We start from the raw sequence: 6000 nt of genomic DNA on the forward strand, positions 1-6000 counted from the left end.
CTCGCTGTTTTTGTTGTTGTGTCAGTTGTCTTGTCTTTGTGGTTGTGTCTGTGGTCTTGTCTTTGTGGTTGTGTCTGTGGTCTTGTCTTTGTGGCTGTGTCTGTGGTCTTGTCTTTGTGGTTGTGTCTGTGGTCTTGTCTTTGTGGTTGTGTCTGTGGTCTTGTGTTGGTGGTTGTGTCTGTGGTCTTGTGTTGGTGGTTGTGTCTGTGGTCTTGTGTTGGTGGTTGTGTCTGTGGTCTTGTGTTGGTGGTTGTGTCTGTGGTCTTGTCTTTGTGGTTGTGTGTGTGGTCTTGTGTTGGTGGTTGTGTGTGTGGTCTTGTCTTGGTGGCTGTGTCTGTGGTCTTGTCTTTGTGGTTGTGTCTGTGGTCTTGTCTTGGTGGCTGTGTCTGCGGTCTTGTCTTTGTGGTTGTGTCTGCGGTCTTGTCTTGGTGGTTGTGTCTGTGGTCTTGTCTTTGTGGTTGTGTGTGTGGTCTTGTGTTGGTGGTTGTGTCTGTGGTCTTGTCTTGGTGGCTGTGTCTGTAGTCTTGCTTTTGTGGTTGTGTCTGTGGTCTTGTCTTGGTGGCTGTGTCTGTGGTCTTGTCTTTGTGGTTGTGTCTGCGGTCTTGTCTTGGTGGTTGTGTCTGTGGTCTTGTCTTTGTGGTTGTGTGTGTGGTCTTGTGTTGGTGGTTGTGTCTGTGGTATTGTCTTGGTGGCTGTGTCTGTAGTCTTGCTTTTGTGGTTGTGTCTGTGGTCTTGTCTTGGTGGTTGTGTCTGTGGTCTTGTCTTTGTGGTTGTGTGTGTGGTCTTGTCTTTGTGGTTGTGTCTGTGGCCTTGTCTTTGTGGCTGTGTCTGTGGTCTCGTCTTGGTGGCTGTGTCTGTGGTCTTGTCATTGTGGTTGTGTCTGTGGTCTTGTCTTTGTGGTTGTGTCTGTGGTCTTGTCTTTGTGGTTGTGTCTGTGGTCTTGTCTTTGTGGCTGTGTCTGTGGTCTTGTCTTTGTGGTTGTGTCTGTGGTCTTGTCTTTGTGGTTGTGTCTGTGGCCTTGTCTTTGTTGCTGTGTCTGTGGTATTGTCTTGGGGGTTGTGTCTGTGGTCTTGTCTTTGTGGTTGTGTCTGTGGCCTTGTCTTTGTGGCTGTGTCTGTGGTCTCATCTTGGTGGCTGTGTCTGTGGTCTTGTCATTGTGGTTGTGTCTGTGGTCTTGTCTTGGTGGCTGTGTCTGTGGTCTTGTCTTTGTGGTTGTGTCTGTGGTCTTGTCTTTGTGGTTGTGTCTGTGGTCTTGTCTTTGTTGCTGTGTCTGTGGTCTTGTCTTTGGTGGTTGTGTCTGTGGTCTTGTCTTTGTGGTTGTGTGTGTGGTCTTGTCTTGGTGGCTGTCTGTGGTCTTGTCTTTGTGGTTGTGTCTGTGGTCTTGTCTTTGGTGGTTGTGTGGTGGTCTTGTCTTTGTGGTTGTGTCTGTGGTCTTGTCTTTGGTGGTTGTGTCTGTGGTCTTGTCTTGGTGGTTGTGTCTGTGGTCTTGTCTTTGGTGGTTGTGTCTGTGGTCTTGTCTTTGTGGTTGTGTCTGTGGTCTTGTCTTTGTGGTTGTGTCTGTGGTCTTGTCTTTGGTGGTTGTGTCTGTGGTCTTGTCTTGGTGGTTGTGTCTGTGGTCTTGTCTTTGTGGTTGTGTCTGTGGTCTTGTCTTGGTGGCTGTGTCTGTGGTCTTGTCTTTGTGGCTGTGTCTGTGGTCTTGTCTTGGTGGCTGTGTCTGTGGTCTTGTCTTTGTGGCTGTGTCTGTGGTGATGTCTTGGTGGCTGTGTCTGTGGTCTTGTCTTGGTGGCTGTGTCTGTGGTCTTGTCTTGGTGGTTGTGTCTGTGGTGATGTCTTGGTGGCTTTGTCTGCGGTCTTGTCTTGGTGGCTGTGTCTGTGGTCTTGTCTTGGTGGTTGTGTCTGTGGTCTTGTCTTTGTGGTTGTGTCTGTGGTCTTGTCTTGGTGGCTGTGTCTGTGGTCTTGTCTTTGTGGCTGTGTCTGCGGTCTTGTCTTGGTGGCAGTGTCTGTGGTCTTGTCTTTGTGGCTGTGTCTGTGGTGATGTCTTGGTGGCTGTGTCTGTGGTCTTGTCTTGGTGGCTGTGTCTGTGGTCTTGTCTTGGTGGTTGTGTCTGTGGTGATGTCTTGGTGGCTGTGTCTGTGGTCTTGTCTTGGTGGCTGTGTCTGTGGTCTTGTCTTGGTGGTTGTGTCTGTGGTCTTGTCTTTGTGGCTGTGTCTGAAGTCTTGTCTTGGTGGTTGTGTCTGTGGTCTTGTCTTTGTGGTTGTGTCTGTGGTCTTGTCTTTGTGGTTGTGTCTGTGGTCTTGTCTTTGTGGTTGTGTCTGTGGTGATGTCTTGGTGGCTGTGTCTGTGGTCTTGTCTTTGTGGTTGTGTCTGTGGTCTTGTCTTTGTGGTTGTGTCTGTGGTCTTGTCTTCGTGGTTGTGTCTGTGGTCTTGTCTTGGTGGTTGTGTCTGTGGTGATGTCTTGGTGGCTGTGTCTGTGGTCTTGTCTTTGTGGTTGTGTCTGTGGTCTTGTCTTGGTGGTTGTGTCTGTGGTCTTGTCTTGGTGGCTGTGTCTGTGGTCTTGTCTTTGTGGTTGTGTCTGTGGTCTTGTCTTTGGTGGTTGTGTCTGTGGTCTTGTCTTGGTGGTTGTGTCTGTGGTCTTGTCTTTGGTGGTTGTGTCTGTGGTCTTGTCTTTGTGGCTGTGTCTGCGGTCTTGTCTTGGTGGCAGTGTCTGTGGTCTTGTCTTTGTGGCTGTGTCTGTGGTGATGTCTTGGTGGCTGTGTCTGTGGTCTTGTCTTGGTGGTTGTGTCTGTGGTCTTGTCTTGGTGGTTGTGTCTGTGGTGATGTCTTGGTGGCTGTGTCTGTGGTCTTGCCTTTGTGGCTGTGTCTGTGGTCTTGTCTTGGTGGTTGTGTCTGTGGTCTTGTCTTTGTGGTTGTGTCTGTGGTCTTGTCTTGGTGGCTGTGTCTGTGGTCTTGTCTTGGTGGCTGTGTCTGTGGTCTTGTCTTTGTGGCTATGTCTGTGGTCTTTGTGGTTGTGTCTGCGGTCTTGTCTTTGTGGTTGTGTCTGTGGTCTTGTCTTGGTGGTTGTGTCTGTGGCCTTGTCTTGGTGGCTGTGTCTGTGGTCTTGTCTTTGGTGGCTGTGTCTGTGGTCTTGTCTTGGTGGTTGTGTCTGTGGTCTTGTCTTTGTGGTTGTGTCTGTGGTCTTGTCTTTGTGGCTGTGTCTGTGGTCTCGTCTTGGTGGCTGTGTCTGTGGTCTTGTCATTGTGGTTGTGTCTCTGGTCTTGTCTTGGTGGCTGTGTCTGTGGTCTTGTCTTTGTGGTTGTGTCTGTGGTCTTGTCTTTGTGGCTGTGTCTGTGGTCTTGTCTTGGTGGTTGTGTCTGTGGTCTTGTCATTGTGGTTGTGTCTGTGGTCTTGTCTTTGTGGCTGTGTCTGTGGTCTTGTCTTGGTGGCTGTGTCTGTGGTCTTGTCTTTGTGGTTGTGTCTGTGGTCTTGTCTTTGTGGTTGTGTCTGTGGTCTTGTCTTGGTGGTTGTGTCTGTGGTCTTGTCTTTGTGGTTGTGTCTGTGGCCTTGTCTTGGTGGCTGTGTCTGTGGTCTTGTCTTGGTGGCTGTGTCTGTGGTCTTGTCTTGGTGGCTGTGTCTGTGGTCTTGTCTTTGTGGTTGTGTCTGTGGTCTTGTCTTTGTGGTTGTGTCTGTGGTCTTGTCTTTGTGGCTGTGTCTGTGGTCTTGTCTTTGTGGTTGTGTCTGTGGTCTTGTCTTTGTGGTTGTGTCTGCGGTCTTGTCTTGGTGGCTGTGTCTGTGGTCTTGTCTTTGGTGGTTGTTTCTGTGGTCTTGTCTTTGTGGCTGTGTCTGTGGTCTTGTCTTTGTGGCTGTGTCTGTGGTCTTGTCTTGGTGGTTGTGTCTGTGGTCTTGTCTTTGTGGTTGTGTCTGTGGTCTTGTCTTTGTGGTTGTGTCTGTGGTGATGTCTTGGTGGCTGTGTCTGTGGTCTTGTCTTTGTGGTTGTGTCTGTGGTCTTGTCTTGGTGGTTGTGTCTGTGGTCTTGTCTTGGTGGTTGTGTCTGTGGTCTTGTCTTGGTGGTTGTGTCTGCGGTCTTGTCTTGGTGGCTGTGTCTGTGGTCTTGTCTTTGTGGCTGTGTCTGTGGTCTTGTCTTGGTGGTTGTGTCTGTGGTCTTGTCTTGGTGGTTGTGTCTGTGGTCTTGTCTTGGTGGTTGTGTCTGTGGTCTTGTCTTTGTGGTTGTGTCTGCGGTGATGTCTTGGTGGCTGTGTCTGTGGTCTTGTCTTTGTGGTTGTGTCTGTGGTCTTGTCTTGGTGGCTGTGTCTGTGGTCTTGTCTTGGTGGCTGTGTCTGTGGTCTTGTCTTTGTGGTTGCGTCTGTGGTCTTGTCTTGGTGGCTGTGTCTTTGGTCTTGTCTTTGTGGTTGTGTCTGTGGTCTTGTCTTTGTGGTTGTGTCTGCGGTGATGTCTTGGTGGCTGTGTCTGTGGTCTTGTCTTTGGTGGTTGTGTCTGCGGTCTTGTCTTGGTGGTTGTGTCTGTGGTCTTGTCTTTGTGGCTATGTCTGTGGTCTTGTCTTGGTGGTTGTGTCTGTGGTCTTGTCTTTGTGGTTGTGTCTGTGGTCTTGTCTTTGTTGTTGTGTCTGTGGTCTTGTCTTTGTGGTTGTGTCTGTGGTCTTGTCTTTGTGGTTGTGTCTGTGGTCTTGTCTTTGTGGCTGTGTCTGTGGTCTTGTCTTTTGTGGTTGTGTCTGTGGTCTTGTCTTTGTGGTTGTGTCTGTGGTCTTGTGTTGGTGGTTGTGTCTGTGGTCTTGTGTTGGTGGTTGTGTCTGTGGTCTTGTGTTGGTGGTTGTGTCTGTGGTCTTGTGTTGGTGGTTGTGTCTGTGGTCTTGTCTTTGTGGTTGTGTGTGTGGTCTTGTGTTGGTGGTTGTGTGTGTGGTCTTGTCTTGGTGGCTGTGTCTGTGGTCTTGTCTTTGTGGTTGTGTCTGTGGTCTTGTCTTGGTGGCTGTGTCTGCGGTCTTGTCTTTGTGGTTGTGTCTGCGGTCTTGTCTTGGTGGTTGTGTCTGTGGTCTTGTCTTTGTGGTTGTGTGTGTGGTCTTGTGTTGGTGGTTGTGTCTGTGGTCTTGTCTTGGTGGCTGTGTCTGTAGTCTTGCTTTTGTGGTTGTGTCTGTGGTCTTGTCTTGGTGGCTGTGTCTGTGGTCTTGTCTTTGTGGTTGTGTCTGCGGTCTTGTCTTGGTGGTTGTGTCTGTGGTCTTGTCTTTGTGGTTGTGTGTGTGGTCTTGTGTTGGTGGTTGTGTCTGTGGTATTGTCTTGGTGGCTGTGTCTGTAGTCTTGCTTTTGTGGTTGTGTCTGTGGTCTTGTCTTGGTGGTTGTGTCTGTGGTCTTGTCTTTGTGGTTGTCTCTGTGGTCTTGTTTGACTGTCCAAGTGCCAGTGTGTCAGAGCACTGGCATGTCTAAATTGTCTAGAGGGGTGAAATTGTTTCTGCTAGTTTTAGACCTCTGTTCAGACAGAGGCAAGGGCAGACTTTGTTTATCTTTATTTGAACATTTTAGAGTTGTTTTGGTTTGTTTCACTTTTGGTTCCCCCTGGTTTATTGGTATTTCTCTCTCAGTTAAAACCTACTTTTTTCCCAGTAAACACCAAAACTGCACACTGCCACTCCTGTCTCTGCCCTTCCCGTGGCCCATTCATTAGAAATATTAAGACACACCAGCTCTAACATGCAAATAGTCTGTTCCTTCAAACAGTGAATCATGTGGCTATGATTCAGTAAACAAAGCATGGTATAGTTGTTGTGTGACCGAACATTAGAATGGGCACGATGCATAATCTAAGAGACCTTGACTGCGGTGTGGTTGTTGATGCTGGAAGTAGTGGTCCCAGCATGTGTAGGGCAGCCTATGGTGCCATGTATAAATTTTAAGTTTCTCTAAACAAACAGTCATGGTGGCAGAGTCGTTGTAACTGTAACTGTTCTCATTTCTAAAAGGAGGTTGTGTTCATGCCTGATTAAAGTCCTCCTCTCTTTGTCTTTACATTTGCATT

Source organism: Chanos chanos, chromosome 16 (genome assembly GCF_902362185.1).
Source record: "Chanos chanos chromosome 16, fChaCha1.1, whole genome shotgun sequence".
Classification (NCBI taxonomy): domain Eukaryota; kingdom Metazoa; phylum Chordata; class Actinopteri; order Gonorynchiformes; family Chanidae; genus Chanos; species Chanos chanos.